This window comes from Tympanuchus pallidicinctus, unplaced genomic scaffold (genome assembly GCF_026119805.1).
Source record: "Tympanuchus pallidicinctus isolate F22 unplaced genomic scaffold, pur_lepc_1.0 scaffold22, whole genome shotgun sequence".
Classification (NCBI taxonomy): Eukaryota; Metazoa; Chordata; class Aves; order Galliformes; family Phasianidae; genus Tympanuchus; species Tympanuchus pallidicinctus.
The window spans coordinates 26,659,958-26,685,121 of record NW_026294739.1 but is presented as its reverse complement, the minus strand read 5'-3'; the positions used below and the strand labels follow the sequence as shown (position 1 = coordinate 26,685,121).

Sequence of the window (25,164 nt, the reverse complement as noted above, 5' to 3'; positions counted from 1 at the left end):
ATGGAAAAGTTTCAGAAAATGGAAACTAGACTACGCAGAAACTCCCCATAAGAGGAATAATAGAATAAATCAGGACTATTCAATTTAGGAAAAGGATCATTTGGAGGAATGTGACAAAAGTGTGCCTAATTCTGAAAGGACAGAGAAGGACTGTTTAGTAACTGCTCTCTTTCCTGTAGACGTAGGGGCATCAATGTGAAGTAAGGGCAGGCATGATCAAAACTATTGGAATGAGTAATTCCTCCCACTACAGGCAGCAGATGTAGGAAACTTGAAAAAAAATGATAAAGAAATCCACATGGACTCAAGGAAAAACTGGGGATATACCTGGAATATAAATTAATTGCTATTAGGAATTAAATTCAGCTCTATTTATGACCATACTATCAACACTAAGCAAAAAATGCATTTATTTATCTGTGATTATGTGATTCTGTGATTATTTACACAATCTACCAGCTCTACTTGGTGCTGCGCCAACATCAAGCTCAGGATACCACACTCTGCAGAGTAACAGTGGTAAAAATATGATAATTACTAGTTTAAACTTTATTTTTGAGGTGGTAGCAATGCCCATGACCTTGACTTGTAGATGTTTGACTTCACCTACGTAAGCCTGCAGAATCCTGCTTGTGATGTTGGTTTTGACAATTCATTTACAGTCAGACTGAGACCCCGGTGATCACCTCACTTGCTCACAACCACCCCAAGGACTCCAAGCAGCTTCTTGATCATACTTTTTCAGACAACATTTGTAACAGCAGTGCAAGACTTACTATTAAAACTGTTAGGCAAAAGCACTGGAGCTTAGTCAGTACCATTAAAACCTTATTTGCTTCATGAATATGGAGATGCCACCCAGGGCTAAAAACAGTTCTGGGAATTCCAAAGAATCTATTGCTTGAAGAGGTAACCTAGTATAACGACTTCATACATGAATTTCATTAGAAGTCCACCAATTAGACAGCATCTTTGTAAAGAAAACAAGCATGGATTATCATATGAGGTCTGGAGAAAAATTAAAATCAAGTTATTTTTTAAGTGAAATACAAAAAAAAAACCAACAGAATGATGAAGATGGCAACTTGACACGTGCATGATGCGTCGATATTTGCTATGAGCAATTGTTTCTCTGAAGATAGGAGAGCTGTACCTATAGGCATGAAAGATAATTTGAGTTGAGTCACACATAAGAAAATATCTCTTTTGCTAGAAAGAGTTGCTGTAAAGGATTCTGAATAGTCATTCAATTAGTAGTAGCCAATACATGATCTCTGATTACTAAACCAGTATTCAGGGAGCACGTTTTCAGAATAAACTTTTACAGCAAGTGTGATTAAGACTGCCCAATACTTCAAGTTTCCCTGAATCACTTCAATTAATTTTGAGCTCCGTAAAATTGGTGTGAGTGTGCAAAGCAGATTTCTACAGTCGACTCTCAATTTAATTCCTTTTATTTCCCTTGAGGCAACTCCAATTTTCCTTTCCTTCCACACTCTTACTCACTTCTCACAAAAATGACCTTCTAGCAAAGGGAAGATTCCAGTGTATTTCCCTTCAGCTTGGAAAATAAGCTGTTACCAAGGGGTACTTCATGTACTTCGTAATATTTGCACACGCTCATAATTTTTTTTTATACTAAACATTTGCTCAGTATATGGTGCTCCCTTGCTACCTCCCAAGACTCTTCTAAGTTGATTATTTCCTTCTAACTATTTTCATTCCACCTGATGTAAACAACATCAAAACTTGCTTGCATGTCTCCATAAGCCAATTGAGTCTTGGTCTTTCATCAGCTGTGGTTAACAGTAAGTTGAGAATAGCTCAAGGCATCCTTGGTGGGAAGGCTCTGCTTGGGGAACTGCCTGCTTCAAGACAACAAACTGTCACTCTGAAAATCCTTTTCTGAGTTGTTTTCTTGATGACTATTCAATTCTCACTGCACACAAGGGCTGATCTCTAGAACGACTGCAGCTAAAACCCATATATTTTGCTATTAAATGTTGGATATCGCTTTAACTGGACACTTTGCAAACTGACTTAATAAGAGGTGCATCCAGCAACAGACATTTATAGTGACGGTGTTTTATCTGCTAGCTTTAGTATAAATATACTGAAAAGTTGTACTAATAAAACAATCTTGGTTGTGCCTGCATCACAGCCTGGAGTGCAGCGTACAGACAGAGCAGCCAGCTGCAAACAACCTACAAGATTCCAGAAGGAGTCCAGCAAAGCTCACAGCAGGTCAGTTTACTGCGTTCCTCAGAAATACATACCAGTGAGTTCTATGATGCATACAGATATCTCATTAAAAGAGAATTCAAGGCAAAATTAAAAGTGATGATATTCATGTAGTACATCAGCTAGGAAGGGCTTCCATACATACAAACACAATAGAAGGAGTACTAATTGTTTAATCTGCTCAACTGAGATGCAAACCAATGCTGCAAGTCATGGGAATTGTACGCAATTTAAAACCTATCCAATTCATTTTAGATGCAAGGGCTGCTCCTAAAGTAATGCCTTCTATTAGATTATTTGGACTGCAACTTCAAGAGGCTTCAAGAAATAGAAGAGAGGAGAAAAATCAGAAGAATATGTTATTTGCTGATCGCTATTACAATAATATACTGAGATTAATTCAGAATAAATTCCAGGGAGTCCCAGACACTAAAAAATATTCCTACATTCTCTATTAAATAATTACTATGCTTTACCAGTTAGAAAACTCCAGTGAAACACAGGCAAGAGTCTTTTTATGACCACACTGCATCCAAATTGGTTCATGCAAATAAGCCTGGTAAAAGCAGATTCATTCAGCATATGCAAATCCAGACTGCTAGTTCCAGGACTAGATTCATCTTGTATAAAATTAGGTCATTGTCTCCAATAGATGAGTGAATCTACAATGGCCAACACTTTGCAGAACAAATGACATCCTTTTCAAATTGGTTTCATTAGCCTCTTCATCCTATCAGTATCCAAGTGAAATGCTATCTATTTTTTTAAAGGGACTCCTCTCAACTGTGAAATTCACGGAACTCGGTTTATGCAACAATATTTTCTTCTGAGTTCTGATTACAAAGTATAAAGTTAATAATCCGTAAGGCTATGAACAACCTTTGTAGTCAGTACAGAAAGCTTTTCAGTTAGCTTGCGTGAGCATTTGGGTTTAGACACTTCCAGTTCATTAAACTAATTGGATAAGCAAGAGTTCATTCTTCTGGAATAACCAGTTGCTCCAAGAAGTGTTGCTGACAATTAAGTAAGTGACACTTTTTCTTCTGAAGCATAACCAGCAAGCGTCCCAGCAAGGAGCTCTGTTCGACTAGATGCACCTTCTCAGAATAAATCACTGAATGGAGGCAAAGCCAACTGCACAGAAGTTCTTCACGCTCTTCACGCATTTCCCAAATGCAAATGCACTGTAAACTTCTCCCTGACCAAAGCCAGGTGTAAGCCTGCATATTTCAATGCTATTGGGCACAGCAGGCAGGCTGCCTCCCATCTCCCCACGCAGCAATAGCTGATGCTGTTTATCTGTGTTTGTCATTTCAAGAAAGGCAACTGAGGATATTTAAGCTAGGGATAAGAGAAAGCTAAAGTGATTTAGCTGGATGAGCTTGAATTTCACAGGATTACTGCTTATTTTTATTAGAAAGCTATAATGTGATTCTGCTCTCTTTCTTCCCAGAAAGATCATCATGGTAACGCAGAATTATCTTCATTCTATAGAATTCCTGCAGCACAGACTCAGAGCAGCGTGCCATATTTCACTGGTTTCAGCATCCATCATACATATTTAACTATTTTCAGCATCCATCATATATAACTGTCTACTGCATTCTTGAACAACTGGAAGATTTCAGGAAAGTGAACTTTATTTTTCAGCTCTTTGCTATTTGGGAGCATAGAGAGTTCAATCAATTCCTATCATCTCCTACTACACACAAAAGAAGCCTAGACGAAGAAGAAATACGTGAGACAACAACGATTAAAAATGTAACAGAAATGAAATAGCCACCATTTCCTATTCCACCTAAAGGAGGCTGGGTTTCTAAGCACAGTATTACAATTATCATTAGTAGAGCTGAACTGTAGCATTGCACCCTCAGAGAGATTACCAGTCAAAGGTGTCCCACTCTGTATTTAAAAAAAAGCAATGACTTGGTAACACAGATCCTAGATGGCAGACAAATGGGCAGCCACCAAACACAGTATACTCAAAGACCCTCAGCTGGCACTGGAGAAGGACCATGCAGCATATGGGAAACTGGCTGAATCTGACAGAGAGTCAATGACCCTTAGCAAAAACAGCTACTACCTTTCTGAGCAACACATGGAAAAAATGTTTTATTGTAGGCAGGAGACAGAAAAATAATAAGAGGCTTTGTATTAAACAGAACGATAGATTTCTGAATATCATAGTACCTTTTTACACAGCATGTGTGAGATGGATTCGTTAGTTTGCTCTTACTCTATGGGTAAAAGCCATAAGTTGATTTCATAGGTGATTTGTGGATCACTTCAGTGGCGAAGGTCGTACGCAGAGACTGGTAATGCAGCGTGGTCAATGGCATTCAGCCTTCCTGAATGCCTCTTTTGCACTGCTTTTCTGAATATTGTTTCCACATCTTTATACTGTCACATTCTGTAACTTCTGTTTTCAGTACAACTGTGGTTGTAGAACCAAACTGGAAAAGATCAAACATCTGGCTTTCTAGAAGCTCAGTGACTTAGTCTTTGGTGTAGCCATGCTGAGTACCAACTTCAGAACGTTTGAGGAACTGCTGAACAGTGCATGCTAAATAGATGTCTGTATTTTAGAATAGATTCCTTCAAATACAACAATTAATTCCATTCAAAGCAAGCAACACAGATTTCCATTCTAGGCTTGGGCAATCAAACAAGACGTTTGAAAGGCAAGATTTTCCCAAAAGGAAGCTCAGACCTTTGTCATCTCCTCCAAGCCATGTGAAAAGCCTCTATGCTAGCTCTTTCACAGCTTGATTGGTACTGCAGTGACTTAATTTGGCCGATTCCATAATTAAGAAGATACTTAGACTTGTCAGCAACAACACAGTCAGTTTGCTCTAAGTTTAAGCTGCGTGACAAGGATGATACCAATCTTCAGGGTTCTGAATATGACACGTTAATATAATTGTTAGTGCTCTGGTGTAATTTTTTCCTCAGATTTCTTTTCTTCCATTTTTTTCCTCTATCAAGACAAAATTGCATTACGAATGGCTCTTATCATTTTAACAGTCCTTAAATTAGGCTGACACAGCCTTAAATAAAGAGATATTTTGTGAAAGAAAAAAAAAAAAGAAAACAGAGAAACTGTTTGTAAAACATAACACTTGTGCCCAAAGGGACGTATCATTTTCATATTTTAAATCTGAATGCATTTTAGTTATTTTGTGTTTTTGCAGCAATCAGTTCACATTATGAGAATAGGGTAGTATAATTATGGAAATTAAGTACAGATTTCAGTTGAATGAACTCATCAGATGGAATTACAGCCTTTCTAGATTGGTCGTCTGGCTTTATGTCAGATGATTTGCATAAAACATTTAGCTTAATGAGAAGTAAACAACAAGACTGCAGAATGTATTAACCCAAGGGGGTGTGAGCTGACATGTAAGAAGTATTAAGGTAGTAGCATTTTTTATTATTATTTCAAAGGCAAAACGGAAGCCTTGAGAGCAGAGTAGGAACATACAGGTAATCCTGGCTGGTACCATAATTCTTCATGACTGTTATTTTTTACCACCTACAATCATACTGTAAAATAATTTTTCAGGCTTATTTACATTCAGTTGCCTGTCTGACATAATCTAGATACCCTGTCTGATAGTGTTCACAGCTACAAACACATCTTTGTGTTCAGGAGTTGAATTTTCTTCTGGTCAGTAGTCTGAAACTTGCTCAAATTATGTTCTGGGATATCTAGGTATTTATCTGTAATCTCTGGAAAGTCTGCTTTTCATTGGGAAGTGCAATGCCATGCACTTGCATCTTTTAACTCAGAAACACTACCATCCTGAGCGCACACTGATAGCAAATCTATTCTATGCACTGAATATTAAAGGGCTCCTTCTTTCTGTTCCCATGGCAGCATCTGCTTATTGGATGGGGTTCTCCAGGAGGCCTAAGCAAAGCAAAAGATGCTTGGAAATCACCACTCATCCTGTTCAGATTTTTCAGTCTCTGTCTGTGAGCTGCCTCTTAGCATCTCCATAACACTATTCCTTCTGGATACGTTTTGTCTGATTTTAGACCACTTTTTGAAACGTTCCCCCCTTATGCTAGAAGTTGCATTTGCACTAAGGAAGTGCTAAACGACCACCTTGTTCTCTGTCTACAGCACTGTGGGCTGAGAAGCTGAAAGAAAAAGCCTGCAGCAGAAAGCAGAATTCCTTCCCTAATATTTAAGTGATTTGTGACTTAACTAATTGTTCAACGCTGTACCTCCAACGAGAGTAAAAATGTGCACAGATGATTACAAGAGATCAAGTTAGCACATCTTAAGACATAACCACTCATTAGCTGAAAATAACCACCCTCAGTAGATGGGCAGCATTGCTTCCGAGTTGGATTGCTTGTGCTCATCAGGCCACACATGTAGAGCTTTTCCAATCCCCAGTCCCTCTGACTGCAGATCAGGCACTTGGTTACTTGAAACATCCCCAATTAGGAATGTGCTATTCACCAACCTCACACAGGGAAGAATAAAAGTCCACAAGGACAATTTACATCCTGTTGCTCAGTCTTGCATTTAATCTACACATGTGATCAATTCAGGGAACAGCCCAGATCAGTCAGTAAAGAGGTACTTAGAAATTCTGTGGCAAGTATTTTGATTAATGTACTTCTGACTTAGAGGCATGAAATAAACTGCAGTGTTTGGACAGGATCCTGGAGGTACAAATTTTACTGATTTTTTTTTCTCCAAAGAAAATCACCCTGAGAGACTGTCTGAATACAAGAATATAATAATCTTTCATCTAAGGCTTCTGTTATCCTTGCCTAAAAAGGACTAGTACTGGGAGAGATTGCCTTTCCCCAGTTCAAGACTGTTGGTGACAACATACAGAGAAGCAAGTTACCAATTCATTGAGATGAAAAACAGCACACCACACATTGCATTTAGATTTCAAAATAAAAATTTGTGTGGCAATACGGAATGGAAAGAAAACACTCTGCTTTTGCTGCCACGTGTTCTTTCTACTGCTGAGTTCTCCTTAATGAAAAATTGGCCCTGGTTCAAAGAAGCAAGAGTAAGAGATGAGAAAGAAATAGTGCTGCAAAAAAAAAAAAAACTACTGACCCTTGAGTCTAGTTGACCACAGAAGCAGCGTAAGTAGGGGGTTCCTTAAAGACTATGTGTGACTCCATGAGATTATGGCTTGCTGCACTTACAGAAACAACGTGGAACAGAAAACTTTGGTGTGCTGGATGAATGTGCAGATCCAACTAGAAAAGATGAGCTGTAGCAAATTAAAGGCTGTCAGGTGAGTAGCCACACAGCCAGCATGAGGAAAACAGGATTGCTGCTCGTTTCAGGAATGCGTCACATAGAGCCTTTGGGATCTGACCTGCAGCAACTCCAATCAGTGGGAATTTTGCTAGCTGTACAGCTGACTCGGTCCTCCATTCTGAAGTCAGAACATGCACCATTACCACAAACACCCTGGAGACTGTCTCATCCAAGTAGTGTTCTAGTGAAAACCACCAGAAAGAAATCAGTATCAAACCTACAGTGGTCTCTTTAGAGAAGAGAGAAAAACTCCCCTGCTATTCAATATGTGCCCATTTTCACCTCCTGGTAACTGATTTTCAGAGCCAACCCACTTGCCTACGCTCCAGAGCAGTTCTGCTCACAATGAGAAAATGCCAGCTTCTGTCCCACAAGGAATTCTCCTTCAGGGACAAAATTTCCCCATACAGCCTCAGTACAAAAACCACTTTGGGATTCTGGGGGTGAATAATGCTATAAGGAGACTCCTGGACTTGTATAATTTAAATGTGTGAGGAAAATAGGTGTCCTTTCTGTTACCAGAGATAATGATGTGCCTTTCATACAGCTGGAGTAAATCAGAGGCAAAGCCAGGTCTCTTTGTATTTGTAATTCAGCTGAATAACAGTTTATTTCTCTTTCCCTTGGTTTATGCTCTGCTATAAATCTGTACAAGGCCCATAGCTCAACCGTCAACTAAATAAAGTGATACTTCTTGCTTAATAAACACATTCTACCTATTGATCACAAAATGCTTTCCAAAGTTAAATAAGCATGGACAATATGAAAATGTGATGGGGAAAAAAAAATAGATCCAATTATTTAAGAATACAAAATGAAGTTGAATCAGCATATAGATACCTAAGCATAAAACACAGTCACGCTCCCTCTCCCTGTCACTGAGGACTGTACATCCCAGAGGTAACAATTTTTACTCAAAATTTCCTAGAGTACCTCAAAATTGTATCTCATAGCATACGGTGCAGAATCATCCTTAAAAAAAAAAAAAAAAAAAACCACCTAGGATTTCTTGGGATTTCTTGCTTCCAGCTCAGGCTGAACAGCTTACAGTCGTGATTACAAATAACATTCTGCAAAACTGTGGGCTCAGCAGAACCTGGCAGCAAAACAGCATCTGCCTACAGAGAAGGTGATGATGCTGCTCACCAGTTGATGGGCAAAAGTTTATCCCTTTGGGAAACATCATGTCCTAAGTCCCCCTGAGTCTCTAACACCATCCTAACTGATGATACCATGAAAGATTTCAAGCCACTGTCCTAGGAACAGCTCCCATTAATAACTCAGCACTATGAGAAATTAGGTATCTGTCAATGATTCCCTTGATTCTATCAACATGTGATCTCCCCTGACAGTTTTTATGAGTCAATCTGATATGTTTTTCCCAGAACACCAATATTGGAAGGATCTGAAAGAGGAGATCTCAGAGGAGAAAAGATTGTCAGGAAAGGAATACCCACCAACTGTTCCATTAAAGCTGGCCCCTGAGCAGAGAGAAATTAAAGACTCATTAAGGCAGAAACAGAACACTAGAAAACAAAGTCCAGCGATCATAGAATTCAGCTGAAATAGTTTGGGGAGGTAATTTAAAGATTATGAACAATGCTCAAACTGTTTACTGCATGTGGCCCCAAATCACTCGTCCAATAAATCAGTGCCAGAGCTCCTGATGCCTCCGCTAGTGCCTTGTCCATCTGCATTCCTTTCACTACAAATCCCTTTTACTACCTACCACTCTCACCAATCCTGCAGCAGAGTTGTACAGAGGGAGGAAAATGCCCTGCCCTTTTAGGAACCAAGAAAGCAATGAGGAAACTATAAGCTTTCAGAACCATGAAAACAAAAGCCAAACCAAAACCTGATCACTCCAGATCCTCCTAACCTGCCCTAGGTCATGGGGCTGTTTTACATTTTCACCTTCTCCTTACAATAAGAAATCCAAGACTCCTTGCACTCCGTGAGCTATCTGCTCATACTGCACAGTGCAGTGATGTCCTATTCTTAAAGCAGGAAAACAACAGCATTACAAGGTGCTTGCTTTGCATTTGGAAAATTAGCTGATAACTGATATTCTGAAAAGCATTTTTACACCATGTTCTCTTTCCCAAGAATATAGTGGCAATTAAACTAACAATTTGTGCTCATTCAAAAAATTTGCTGTGCATTCCACAACTTCTGTCACATTTTAGATTATGTCTCTTATGCCATAAACTCACAAAAAAGGAACACTTGTAAACACAAATCCTTGTTTGATGCCATCCAAGAGTGCAGAAAAGAAGTTGTGGTTGGAATTGAAAGCACTACTTGCGTATCAAAAGCTGTTGAAAACTGTGAAAATAATATTTAGATTTAGGTAGCAACTGCCACTCCGACACATCAAGAAAAAGTGGCATTTCTGAATGGCGCTGTTGCAGCCAGAAAAAAAGAAAGAAACCCACTTATAGATCACCTTTCTCAAAGTTTTTTTCCCTGGGTGCTCTGACATCAGAGTACCTCTGATTTGCCTCCCAACAGCAACCTCTGTGCTGCAGATTGCACATCACAAAATGGAGCTGGTCAAACTAGGCCCAGGCTGGCACAAAAGGTGACATTTGGGGCTCTTGCCTATAACCGAATCTATTCTGAGTTATTCCCTTCGTATATAAATCCCACCTGCAGACACACTTCTGTTTCTCTATTCATTAATTTATTTGGGGAGGGTGGTGCCAAGTGTTAAAAGCATACAGGAAAACAGGCATACTTTTCCTCTTTGAGGTTCCTTAACAGCGCTGTGAGGTTTGTAAAGATGCTGGGAAAGACCTGTTGATTGCATCTGTTTGTAATTGCTAGTTGTGGAAAGTGAATATGCAGCATGTATTTATTGAATTCTGCTCTGAATTTGAGTGGGGTACTGCTGCTGCTTAATTGACGACTCCAGTAGGCATCTGACAACACGTTTGTGTTTTTTTTGGTCTCATTCCAGAAAAAATAAATACAATTTATTTAATGTTCAACAGTACACTGACATTTCCTCAGCTGAAGCACATATTTTCTAAAAAATATTACTTCAACAACAGTGCTGCTCAGTGAAGTTTAAAGGGGCGCAGGAAGAACCAGCAGCAGCAGAGATAGAGCGACTAAAAATGCAGGTATTGAAATAAGAAATTCTTCTCTGCCTTACGGCACCCCCTCAAATCTATTCCATAATAAATATCCAACGTGTAGTTGAAGAGGTATTTACCACGTCTGCAGTCATTCACACTAGTTTAAAAGGAGTTTCCACAAAGGGCACCTTAGGGCACTGTTTAGAGCTATTGACAAATCTCCTGATTAAATGCATTACCACATCCCACACGTGACTGCACAAGTATTATATCTTTGACAAGAAAGGAGACATGAAGCCTAATTGAGTTCAATTTAGCAGGGCTGTAGAACAAGCCAGATACCATGGAAATTCTGCATTTTACAGTAGTACTGTAGCAGTTTTTTTAACAGCAGCTGGAAATCATTTCCACACTTCTGACTTAACAAAAGAAAACACAGCCAGGGCTCCCAACTATAATTAAATTGGTATTCATTGTTCAGCAATAAAGCATTCTAAAGCAAAATCTCTTGCAGAGGCTCTCTGCTCTTTTGTTTCAGCTTGCAAAAGGCTGGGACAGTTGGAAGATAAGCAAACATCCCTTCACAAATAGGAAATAAGCATGCATTTCTGCTGAAGATGGGAGAAGCAGTAGCATAGCAATGCAAATACTGAAGTGTTTACAAATATTTCAGAGGGATGCTCTGAATTTTGGGAGAGGTATAAACTCCTTTGCTTTTAAGGATCTAACCCAAAGCCCACTGAAATACATGCCAAGAACAGTAACTTCATGTGTATAGAGTTTGAGAACATCCCTTATGAGCTGTTATCACCTGCATCACCCAAACTGTAGGACCACGAGCCCGTAACAACTGTTAGACTTCTGTATCTTACATGGGAAAGTTGAATTCACAAAGTCTCTGTGAGCCAGGAGCACAACACCCTCTAGCTTCTAACATCACTCTGCTTACACCTTCAAATCACTGAAATGAAATCCAGCAGAATTGTTGCAGGAAACAAATCCCCAGCAGCATCAGAGTACACAAAGAAACACAGCTGAGAGGGAGTTGATTTGTTCTCAAAATCACTCCTAACCCAAGTAGGGTTTAAAAAAAAAGTGCATTTCTGCATGAGCAGAAATCTGCCATACAGACAGCTCTATATTGCTGCAGTTTCTTGACCTCTAACACTGAAATTCTGGAATGCCAGTGACAGAGCCACTAAATGCCACGTGTGCAGCACTGTTATCTGCACTGCACCAAGTTTGCTTGCCTTAGCAAAGCAGAAGTTTTAATCGTTTATGTAAACATACGATGTAGCACTCGATGGCATATTAGTGAAGTATTGATTGCTGTTTGAGACTCGTGTTTATGCATTTTGTGCATAAGTTGTAGCAAAGACCAAAGGACAGTGATATCAACATACATACATATAAACAAGAGTTATTTTGCAATGGTTCCATCTCCACAATTATTTTATGTAGTTCCATGGAAATAAAAGCAGTAAACTAGTTAAATTATCCTCTAAAGACCAGCAAAAACAACCCTGATTTTAAGTTAGGATTTAAATGCTTGCTTCACAACACAAGCATCAGCCAAACAGCCTTTCTCAAATCTTTTGTATTGTCAAAGTATTTTGGCTCAATATGAATGCACAACAAGTGGCTCTTGAGACACAGGCAGAGGCATCTGTTATGCAGCATGTTGCATCCAAAAGCCACCTGTGTGTTCGTAGATAATGTGAAGCATTCACATGTCAGAATGGATCCTTTGTGGGTTTTTTTTTGAAGTTATATCTAAATAAATTTCTCCTGCCAAGTACATTTGATGGGATTTCCAACCAAACCATAACATGATTTTTCTGAGCCCCTATTAACTCAGCTGCCTTGATGTGTGTTTTTCATATGCTTATCTGCTTTGATTTGCATCACTGTTACTTTCTGCCTCTGGCTTCATCCAAGCTTTCTTATTATGCTGACTCCCTCACTGTCAAACAGTCTTTACCCTCCACTCCTCTCAGGCTCACCTCCGAACTGGACCAGAATTCAGGTGGAGGGTATTCAATGCTGATGCTGCTTTCCACGTTGGCTTTGCAGCACCGCTTAGAAGCCAAAAATACAACTAAAGAAGCCAATTCTTTCACATGGCAGCTGAAATTACAGTCACCTTTCAACAGATTTATTAACAGTATTAGAAGAGTTAAGAGAATAAGACCTCCAAAAATCTGGCTGTCAGGGCAGAATTCAGTAGCTGCCCTTAGGTCTCTAACAAAATAACAGCAACACTGGTAAAATCACCCAAGACTTTGGGCAGGGAGCAGGAATTGCAAAGCAGTGCTGAGGACAACGCAGCCTGTTTGCTCAATGAAAGTGTTTCAAGTTCTCAAAATGTTTACATCCACAGACACAACATAACCAAAGCAAGGCAGGTTGTTTTGGTGTGCAAATATGCTTATAAATTAAGCACATACGAATAAAGCCTTGTATTCTGTCAGTGCAATTACCTACTGTCCTCACAATTAGAGGGGTTCTGGCCAATTAAGCAGGCAAAGCAGTGCCCTGACAGATGCCCCATTTCTTTCTGTGACAGGGTTAATACACTAATGAAAGTCTACCCGAGGTCTGAGGCTTTGTTCCCATCAAAACTAGTAAATATATTCCCAGGAAATGTTTCTGGTTCAAGAGCAGTACTTTTTTTTTTTCTTCCCCACTACAAAATTCCTAACAGGTTGTCCTGCTGAAGAAAACATGGATAACAATGCTGTCAGCAGCAATGTGAGCAAGAATACAGAAACTCTGGTCAACCTTAGAGTACAAGCTCTGCATCCATTATAACAAGGACTTCAGGGCTTGCATTCAATAAAAATACCACAATGATTTAATGAACTCTGAGACATATTCTGGGTGCAGACGTTGGACTACAAACACAAAAGGCTGCAATCCTGTTTCCTTGCTAACAAGGTACAGCCTTGTGTCAAAGCTCATCCATACTGCCAGCCAGCATGCCCCAGTTCAGTGTAAAGGGCAATTTCCAACCAGAGCCATTTGGGTTCTGTGCTGACACTATTAAAAGCGATGCCAACGGCAATAACGCTTTTCATACAGTGGACACCTGTATGCTTGGAATGGGATAGAGAACATCAGCTCATTTCATTTTGGCTTCCCAACGGCTGCAGGTGGCAAAGCTATTTGCTTTTTAACAGCAAAGAATGGGCTCCAAGCAAAAAGGAAAAGGTTCTGTTACCTCACAGCCCTCTTCTGTCCCTTCATATACGCTCATTTAGAATTTAGTAAGACCCAGATGTAAAGTGAAATTTACTCCCCAGAAAGAAAAATATCCAGAGTGACTTTATACAATTTTGTAAAAATTCCCAAGCCACAGAAATCAAGGACACTGCATTGTGTGGCATGCCTACCATTTGTCACAGCACAGTCACCAAAGGCACGGCACTAAATTGAGCAGAGTCACTTCTATGGAGCATTCCTGCTTTTATAGTGAAACCAGATGCTAAAAGCAAGGCCAGAATCCAAGTTCTGGTTTACACTCAGATGCAAGTCCACAAAGATCACTTAAAAACCATGCTGTAATGAATTCGTTCCATTATCAGGTTGTCCTATGTTTCTTTAAAATAAAATACAGGTGAATCCTCTGTAAGAGGGATGGGAGGGAATGAACATAACTGGATTCAGATAGGCAGCTAAGCATGCTTTGGGGGTTTCGAGGATGGTAGACAGATCTGCAGCACAGCTGGGAGCCTGTGGTTCATTCTAAGAATGCAAAGAGCAGATAATCAGGCCCCAGAGAGAGCGAGGGAGAGAGGGAAAGCATTTCTCAAGCCACAGGGAACTGGGTTTGCTGCAACTCAGAAACTCATTGATTGAACACAAACCAAGCTTGGAGGCAGGAGCCCACCTTGTTGGACGCTGTGGACAAAGAAGCCATCCAGTTTTCCCTGCATATTTTGAAAGGAGACAAGCTGCTTTTAACTACATATGAATTTGAAAAAAAAAAAAAAAAAAAGTGATTTGTGAAACACTTCCAGATCATCAGAAAATAAATACTATTCCAAGGGAAGAAAAAAAACAAAGGAAATTGAGTGGTAGGAATAAGAAAGTACACAACATCACTGTACAGTTATTTTCTATGAATGGTTTTGCACAATATTCAAAAAAGGGTTTGTGAAAATCAGGATGCTTTCCTGAGTCCAGGTCATTTCCCTACACACAATCTTACCCAACAGCTCTGCACATTAGATTTTTAGTTTCTGATGCACAGAGCAAATCGAGACAAGCAGACCTGAATGTAACAGAAATTCATTTTTGTCAGTAAAGGAAGCAACTACAAACTGCAAGAATTCCACCAGGACAAACAAGGCTCTAGCTACCAACACTGACCTCAGGTTTCCAATGAACCTGATGGTCAAAGACTATTTATTCCCCACTGTATTTGCAGACAGCTGCACATGGAAGAAAACAGTCTGGGAGAAGTGTCTGCAGTAAGACCTGGGAAAGCAGAAGAGAGCAAGGAGACAAAGCAAACCCAGTATGTTCCATCTTAGCACTGATGGACAAAGCTGTAGCTATAAAGGAAGACTCAAGAATGTAGATGGACATCAGCAGACGCAGAAGAATATGATGAAGGAATCACCTTGCTATTGACACGCAGGTAAGATACAGATGTCCACTTCTAACAGAGCACTGAAGCAGGATGCAAAGTCACCTACCAGCCTTAAACCGATAACTTTATGCTGTGCCCTCACAAAGCCCAGGACAAAGCCTCACCTCTCTGGTGGGATCCTGAAGTGCAGATGCTTCTCTGCACAGAAGTAATGCAGCAGCACTGACCTACAGTCAGATTCTCCAGTTCTGAGTTCTTCCTCCTTGCTTCGCACAGGCCAGACAAAATGGTCTTTTTTTTAAGCTGCATATCTTTAAAGTACCCTTATTTTTAAATGGGAGGCATTTTAGCTTCATCTCTGTCATTTAATGAAGCCAAGTTTTCCTAGAAATATACCCTAATGAATAGAAAAATCAATCCTTGCTACAGAAGTAGATATAAAATATGAAAAAATGCATTATTTTTATTCCTATTGTTATTTAATCTTACTTAGGCTTTAAAAATGACTTTTCTCCTGCCTTACACAATGCACAACTGCACTGTTGATCTTGTTATACCTAAATCAGCAGCATTCTCAAGCAGGTGTTACATTCAGGAGACAACACACTGTAAGCAATTAGAGAATTTTATGTAAATACATAATTTTGTCTGAGAAAAACAAAGTTCTTTGGTGTGATTAAGCATCATTTCAAAATTTCATGTTAGAAAAGGTAAACAAACTGCTTGATGCAGGATTTGAAGATGTGCTTCCCTGCAGGACAAGCCCAAGGAACATACTGCATGTCTGTATGGCCAGTGGATCTTTAGGTCTGAGCATGCTGTAGGGTTTTGCAATCTTCATTCCCAAGACACTCTGATTTTGAGGAGCTCATGAACCAGATCACACTTGCTTGCCCACTAGTGTTCCTGAGCAAGTGTGTACATCTGCAGCACACACACACACTCTTGGAAAAGTTCTGCTTGCTCAAGATAAAGGAGGCTGTGATAGGAAGTGTGAGCAAACGGGAAGAACAAAAGCAAATGGGAAAAGCTTTGGCTGAAAGTTCACTGATGTTAAAACTGAGCACAGGTACAGAGCTATTTTTCCAGGTAGATTTCTCCCTGGAGTTTTGCCCTTTCCAGTGATTTAAAAAGCTCTCCATCTCAAAATATCTCAGGGGGTGCAGAATCACAGTCCCTAAGGAAGCTGCACACACACAGTGCCCACCCATGAATTTCCATGCCCACACATCTGACTTTATAGACAGTGTGAAAATCAGCAGGAAACTTGTGAACTTTGGAAGACTTTGGCACTCAGCTGCACACCTATGAGGGCGCACAGAATTATCCTCACTTTACTACTGGACAAATGACTGCAAAAGGCAACAAGGATCATTCTGTCTTCCTAACTGTGGGCAGCCACTGCTTCCAGAGGAAGGAAAACACCCATACTGATCAATCTCTACCGTCAAATAAACACAGGAAGCACAATGAAATAGAAGTGGTCATTTCTATTGCTACCACTAGGTTTAGTAGCTCCACAAGCTGCCACTTAAATCAGACCCTGGAAGCTCCAAATGGGTGAAATCTCATACCAAGAATCCTACACCTAATGAGTGGGAATGGCAGAACTTTATTTTTTTCATCCCAGTGTTTATTGGCATTACCTGTTACACCTTCCATTAGGGCTGACGTTTCCTTCTCTCTAAAGAAGGAAGTCTGTTATCCTCATGACTGTTACAGTTAGCATTAGCAACCACAACATAACTACAGTAACTGTGACCCTAACCAAAGCAGTGGATTTGCATTAGAAGAGCCCCCCTAACCAATACAACCAGCTCAATGGAGGAGAAAGTTCTCCAAATCAGCTTTATTTATCTTCAGGGCATGTGAAACACCAATGTTTCCCTCTCTTTACCTGTCTTACAGATACGCTTGCCTCTCTGAAAGGACTGAGAGAAGTTGAGCTTCAAGAAATGAAGGTTCCCCAATGGGAAAGCATGAGATATGGTATTAGATTAATTTTAGATGACGTTTCAAGATTCTAAATACTTTATGGGGTTTCTTTCCTGTTGTTTTTCTTTTTTTGTTAGTTTTTGTTGTTGTTGCTGAGTCTGTCAGGCAGAGCGAGTTAGCTGGGACTGTTGTATACTACTGCAGCTGAAGTATCTTTGGTACCTGACCTCATTCATTTGACCTTAGCTTGGGTGTCTTTACTGTACCACGCTTTGCAATTCAAATATGCCCTGACTTGATTACACAGAAGCTGTTCTGCAAAAATATTCACTGACCTCACTAACAACAGGAACTGCTCTTCTTTGCTAAGGGCACAAAGTATTTTTGTATTTCTTCAGACACTTTGCAAGGAAATACAAGTAAGTCTTTAGTAATTTATGAGCAGACCTAATTTTAAGAGTCTCAGACATTCACACCTTCCTTCTGCAACCACTGCATCAAGCTCCAGCTGTGCTTTGAAGAGCATTTAGCAACGTCATGTAATCTGATGTGGCCAACCCCATATTTATACCTGCCATGCAAACAAGCACTGCCAAGTATGTCATGTGCACATTTATCAAAAGCTACCAGACAAATCTGAAGAACTACAAACTCTGAACCTTGGTGGAAGAGCTACTCTCTGCTTTCACTTCGGAGCCGTGATTTTGCCTCGCCTTCAGAGATTACTGTGTAGCACATGATTAATAGCATACAGCAAATTAATATTTAAGAATTCAGCACCGAGAGGTAATTACTCAGCTAGCACAGGCTCACATTATTGATGCTTGGCTCCTTAAGAGATTTTTTTGGAGTACCTATAAACTAAATTAAGACGTTTAAAACATTATGGTATTACACATCATTACTTTTCCTGATCTGCATATTTTAGCAATTGTTTATGTTATGTAGCATGAAGAACTGTTTCTTCCAAGTTATTTCTAAGAAAAGCTTGGACTCCATTATGTACCTGCAGCTTCTGATAAAAAAGGAAGTATCCTCACTGCTGCAGCAAAGGGTTGCAGGCAAATGTAAGAGTACTTCCTTCATAGCTTCTAAAAATGTACAATGAAACATTATCTCTCCAAAGTTCCAGTTTTCCTGTGACCACAGTGCCCATTTCACCTCAGTTTCACTCTTTAAAAAAAGATCAGAAAGGATCTGTGGGGTTTTATATGACAAGCCACATGACACATCCCAGGATCAGGGCACCACTAGCCTCAGTTTTAGTCAGACTGATTTGGCAAGTTGCACCAGCTCAGGCGGACCAGACTTCACCTTAGTAGGACACAAATGCAAGGAGCTGTTACCTGCCATGAAACTGCAGCTGAGGCACAAAGCTGTACTCCTCACCTCAGTAACACAATCAATCATAAGACCATAGCCTTGTTTTCTATTCCATTTTTAGAGACCGTCTAAAAGGATAGAGTCTCATTAAACTTGTAGCTATAGCACATTCAATAGCCAGTGTCCAACATAAAGAATGAGAGCTATGGTTAAATATCATCACTTCTCTGGCAGAAAGAAAAAAATTATAACGATGAAAAACATCTGCGTAGAAAAACTTGAAGAACTATGCCTACATTTTGTCTCCTCTCTCTTCCCCTCCCTCCCTCACCCAGTCATATCTTCAAAACGTTCAAGACAGAAATTCCACAGACTCTTCTGGCCCCTGCTCTAATGCTTAATCATGTGCTTCACACATATGAAGAGTTTTTTCTTCATATTCACTCAGTTTTATTGGTGGTTTTTTTTTTGTTAAAACTTACAATTGCTGCATCTAGCCTTTTTGTTGAGCCCTTACACAAAGCCTGTAGCCCTGATTTGTTTGTAATTGCCCCTTATGTATCAGAAGGCTGTAGTAAGAGCTCCCTCAGTCTTGCCTTCTCAAGGCTAAACAAACCCAGTTTTGCCACTGACTACTTGTTTTATGCTCCATCTCCTTTCTGAATTACATGCTATTCAGAAGGGATTTGATCCCCCCAGTTAATAAACTTTTTTGGGGGAACATACATTACTTGCACGCATGGCTGCTTGCCTGTAATGCAAGAGTTTAAAAACGGAATGTTAAGTGGCTTTGAATATACCAAGAGCCAAAGAAAAGAAATAGAACTCTCCTATGTATTTGATATAGTTTTTCTATGAAGAACTGGCAATATACAGCAGATCAATATAAATTTTTGCAAGAGGCCACTGACAATTAGAACTGTGTTTGTAATTCTCCGCACAGACCATCATATGCTGAATCAAAACTGCACAGACACTGGTCATAGTTGAATGAGAGAATTAGGATCCTGAGGGCCTTACGTGAAGTGGTCTTGGGTTACAGCCAGGTAGAGTAGGAATCACATTTGGACTGATGCCACAGGACAAAAGAATGGCACAAAAATAATTACACTGACAATATTTTGCTGTATTAAGCAACAAAGAAATGATTTTGAGCATATAATGTCCATTCACTTGTAACTGGTCCAAATGGGATCTCATTCTTCATAAAAAGGGCTTGGAGAAGGGCCTGACAAATTGTCATCTTTGTGCTGTACCTACATATGTTCCACAGCATACAGGGGTATAATCTTAAATTAATGTATTTTATAACTCGAGCAAAACTCATCTAGTTCTGTGGTGTAGAACTGAACGGCTGCACTTGGCAGGCATCTCTGAGCATTTAAGACCTCTCTTTACAGGCAAAATAACAAGACTCATCAACCCCATATTGTGCTCTTCACTAAAAAACAAAGCAACAAAAAAAACTGAAATTGGAAATAACATCTGTGAAGTAGCCTTCCACTAAACAAAGAGCCTTAATTGATCTTGTTAAATTTTATCTGAATAAATGTGCCACCAGTAATTCAACTGGACTCTCTTCATCTGCTACCAGTTCTCACTCAGCCTATCAGCTTGACAAGTAGTGGTTTATCCTGCGCCCTGGGGTTTTACTAAGAAAGTTGCTGTGTTGTCATGAAGCTTCATAATTATGTGATCACCAAGAGAAAAACTGGTAAGATTACAAGAGACACCTACGCTTGACACTGTTGTTCAAATGAAAAGGCAAAGATGTGTAGATCTGTGCTAGAAGGCTGGATGAGACAAAACAGGGTTCACTGGGGAGAGGTGGAGGAGCTGTAGGACAGTCTGGTGTATAACAGAGCCATCTACTGGAAGGCTGCTGCTGTGAACCTCTCTACCTCATTCACCTGCCCTCAGCCTCCTCAAGTTAATCCAGCATTTACACCTGGCTCTTATTTGCTGTTCTTTCTTGTGCAGCAAGGCACAGGTGAACACTAAATCTCAGTTGCTAATGGCCACACAAATCTAGAACAGGAAAAAATCCCAGTGTTTAAGCTGGGCTTACACAGGAATAAAGTTGCATGTCTTTTGCAAACTGTAGTTTGCTCCGGTAGAGATCCACACTCCAGTTTTGTTGGAGAAAAGGCAGTCAAAGCAGAAGAAATGTGCTGTTTTGCAAGACTCTTCCTTTGTTTCTACAGCAGAACAGGAAAGTTTATTTTGTTTTTACAGGGCACGAAGACTGTTTTATGATGGTCCGATTCAACAGTGCTGAGAAACATTCTTCCTTTTTCCTTTCAAGAAATACTGAGTAATCTCAACACTTGAGGTTTTTTTTTTGTTGTTATTCTTCCTTTTTCTCCTGCTTTTTCCTCTGAACTTTCAAATAGAAAAAGAGGAGAATCTGTCTACCTAGACGAAATACTTGCATGTGTAGACATTGTACCTTTTTTCCCCAGCAATATGACATTTCTTAAAGCAAATTTAAATTAAGTCTTAAGAGCTGTGATCAGCCACCATTTTAAAGACAGACAGACCTGCATTTGCATCTCTTAGTCAAGGTGCTTAGGAAGTGAAATACACCACTCCTAAAATGAAGCCGATTACCTTTCATGCCCTGCTGCCAGATGGCTTGTATAGACAGTAATTGAACAAATACTCTCTAATCTGCTTTGATAGTATTTTTAACTTCATATTTGAGCTTACCATTGACATTGATGCTTCCGTGCAAGCAGCTTTCATCCCAGGGAGCTGGAAAGGCCAAGTGATGCTGCAGTGAGTCAGTATGAACAGGCCACTCGTAACACTGCAGACAACTGCTTCAGATAACCGAGGAAATAACCAACCTGTAGTTTAAACACAAAACCATTTCCACACAGATCATGAAATTGCAATTAACTATAATTTTAGTACACATTGTGTGTGATATGCACACAGAATAATGTTAACTCGTACATTTAATACTAAATGCTAATATTTTAAAAGAACTTTTACAGTAGCGAGCAGACCAAACTCCTTTTTTCTGCTTTAGAGTTGGCAGATAAGCTGCCTCTGTCTTAAATAAAAACAGTGTATGTGATCTTCTGCCTAAGGAGTGAGCATACTCTCAGGCTGCACAGCCCTGCTGTCAGATGTGGACGTATGTCTTCACTTCTGAGCATCCATAAGAACACAGCAGTCAAAGGGGTTGAAAGCAAGGACAACTAGAGATTGCAGGATTGAAAAAAGGTTTTATGCTGTGATGGGAGCTTGCGATTTGAGCAGTGCAAAGTGTGTTCTCATGGCATTCTGAAAAGGGGATTCTGCACTGCTGTGTAAAGCTGTAAATTTCAGTAAACATCAACTATAGATTACTGTCTTTCTGCCCCTCCAATGTATCTCTACTGTATTTTTTTCCTTCCTAGGCTTGCTCAACCCCACAAAAGCAAGAAGAGAATGCCTTCTTCAAAGTTTCACAAAAAAAAAAAAGGGGGTCTTGGCCTCCTTACTTTGAATTTCTTAAGTACACATATACACATATAGAATGATGCAGTTAAATTGTTAAACTGTCTGAAAGACAATAAAGTTTCTTTTTATCAAATCACTTCATCTTCCAAAAAGCATCCTTACTTTCACTTCATGGGAGATTTTTCTTAGAATTATTTAACAACCATTTGAAAAAAAAAAAGTTGTGGGTTTTTTTTTTTTTCTCCTCCTCTCTTAGATCCTGAAATCACGATGAGCTTGTAATTAACCACAGTTTGTAGGGGATTTGTGAAACTATTATGCTGCACTATAAGGACACACACTTTATCAAGGCTTGAGCATGGTCTAATTAATAGAGATAGCATGCAGCCCATTAATTATCTCAACGTGGTAATCAAACATCTAGAAATACTGCTTAACTAACCCCAGTGTACCCAAGGGCAATGCATTCAGTGAGAATGTGATATGGAATGATGTGGAATGCTGTATGGAACACAGCAGTGTTACCTTTGGAGTGCTGTGCTCAGGGGTTAACCTGACAGAAAACTGTACAACAGCAAGGAATGTAATTCTCATGTGCCCATGAAAAATAGTGGAATGGCCTTAATGGAGAGGATCACCACCTTCATTAAATCACAGCACAGATCTTTGTCCCTGCTCCATGTTCCCCACATCTTTCATACTGACGCAAGCAGATTACATCAAATGCTGACAAGTTTCCCAAATACAAATCCTGTTATTTGGGTTATTCACAGCTCTTATAATCAGTTCCACCAGACTGCATAAAGAACCCAAATTCCTAAGTTAGATCAGACCTACCTAAAGGAAGGGCTGCTCCAAAAGTCACACCTGCTATGTTATGTTGGTCTGTGAGACCAGAGGCAACTGATAGTGGCATGGCAGTAAAGGTTGAACCTTCCTGCCAATATACCATTCCAGTTTGTTGCTGTGGGATAGATGGCAGCACAGGGGGCAGGCTGACAAAATGGCACCTGACAAAATGGCGCCGATGGAAAAAAAAAAGGGGGTGAATTTGTTTCCCCTGTGGGAATCAATAGTGGCTGTTAGAATCCTTGCAGAAAAACCCCATTTCACCTTGATGTTTCAATGAAGAGTTTGTGGTAAAGCCCCTTCAGTCCATTCTGTTCTCATGGCAGATCGCTGCTCCAGTAGTTCTACATTTGGGTGAATCAACTTTACAGCAACGTGATGTTTTTCTCTATCTTAAAGATGTTTAGTCTCCAATGGAGACCAGCGGGAAAAACAAAAATAAGTCCACTAACTAAAATTAATCCCAAAGCAAGTTCCTCTGCTCTGATTCAACATACTTATGTTACTAAGTATATCAACCAGCAGTAAAGCACTGTTCTGACATGAAATTGCCATGCTGGAACTCTCAGCACTGCAGGCTGTGATCTCGTTCATTGATGGAATTTTTAGACCAGAAGGGAATGCTACCTTTCTCCATTTGACCTCCAGCGTTATCCAGGTCAAAATACATCACTCGGTAACTCCTGGATTCTGACCTTAATTCGTGGTAGGAGTTACAACAGATTTTTAGGACAAAAATAACGTGAAATAAGGAAAACTCTTCAACATCCCTCAGCGAATTCTCCCCCACGCTGAGTCACTGCGTGATATTTTAGCACCCAAAGCCTGACCTGAACTGCTGGCTCCCGTTGTCCGCCCCCAGCTCTCCTCCTGCTTTCAGCTGCTAATTGCTGCGGTTTGGCTTCAAGTCAACGAAGGTCAATTCTTTGTTCCTGAGACCTGTGGAGCCGTATCTTCAATTAGAGAGACTACACTTAAAGCAAAGCAAACTGCGTAGCGTGCTGACCGCCTGCTTCCTCACACGGGCTGCGAGCAGAGCACGTGCAGACCTCTTCCTTCAGCCAGACGGACTGCTGCATTACTTTGAGCGGAGAGATCAGATCGCCGTGCTTCCAGCGACAGCCAAAGCAGAAAATGAAATTAACGTACGGCCAATTAAAATATATTTGGATGGCGAGAAGCGCAGACAAAATTAAACCTTCAACTCTTCTCCCTTCTTCCCGGAGCTTCTCCCTCCCGAGCTGTGCACAGGGCTGTGACCGCACCTCTGTGCTCTGCTTTCCTCTCCCTGCACGTCCCGTGCTACGCTGTAGGGAACACGGGCTCCGAGCACCCTCACCTCTAGAGCTCACATCACTGCTTCTCACACTTCTTCCCCTCACTTCTCAGTGCCAGGCAGTGCTTTTTCCTCTCTTAACTTCTCCCCCCTCCAGGCACTGTGCTGAGTGACCACAGGTGCTTTGTGATGGTGTTGCAGATCCAGCTGGTGCTGATTGCAGCCACTGGAGCTGTGCAGAACCTTCCAGAACCTTCTAGAACCACAGCAGGTGCACAAAGAATTGCAGCAGGGGCTGCCATTGTCAGATTGGTCCACCTCTATTCCACAACACTTATTTGGGAAGCGTGGCCTTAGTTATGAATTTGGGCTTTGTTGTGCAGAAGAAATAAGGATGAGGTGGCCGTGCAAAAGAAGCTGATATCTGGGAAGCATAAAGGAAGGATAGGGGTCCCTGAAGAACAAGATAAAGCTGAGAAGAAGCATTTTGGTCACGAGGATCTGGTTAAACAAACTTATCTTGCTGATCTATGACAGCCAGCTTAGCACCTGCATGTAAATCTTGTTTACTGGACATAACAAAGAGGGATAAATTTGACAGGATACAAAGATAGTTCTAGTTGGGCAAAACAACAAGCTCTGAATCCAGATTACAAAGTGTGTATAAACAAAGGAGGGGTGAGCTGTGGGAGTGAACCTATGTCAGCCAGGGGGGAAGGGCTCAGCAGCATTGGGGTGCAGGGATAAAAGAGGGGCTGTGTCCCCCAGCACTTGGAGATGCTCCCCAGGGGCATCCCTCACTGGGCTCTCCCTTTGCTTGAATAATTAAAGGTGAAGGCTTTGCTCTGGTATTTTTTGGGATAAAGATGTCTGAGCGACCTTACTGTAGCTAAAACTTTCCTGCCAGCAGGATGATCTCCATCCGCCTCATGACCCTGACCTGCTATCGAAATTGGACTTTTGTGCCATTTACACCCACCGCACTGTGCTGGGTTGTCTGTGTGGAGACCCCAAAGGAACTGGTGCTGGTTCCTGGCTTAAAGCTGCCTTCCACTTGCCATCAGTGAGACACTTTGGGAGCCATTTAATATGTGCAACGCCGATTTTGTATAGCGAT

The 25,164-nt window shown here is 40.5% G+C and overlaps 1 long non-coding RNA gene across 1 annotated transcript; it reads right to left on the bottom strand.

Moving 5' to 3' along the window:
- Nucleotides 1–4,325: 4,325 nt before the first annotated feature.
- Nucleotides 4,326–24,353, bottom strand: LOC128082068 (uncharacterized). The gene is made up of 4 exons (XR_008207533.1): nucleotides 24,111–24,353; nucleotides 23,602–23,710; nucleotides 21,182–21,321; nucleotides 4,326–4,694 (listed from the first exon to the last, which is right to left on the bottom strand). It is a non-coding gene; the product is annotated as an uncharacterized LOC128082068 (long non-coding RNA).
- Between the last annotated feature and the right edge of the window lie 811 nt (nucleotides 24,354–25,164).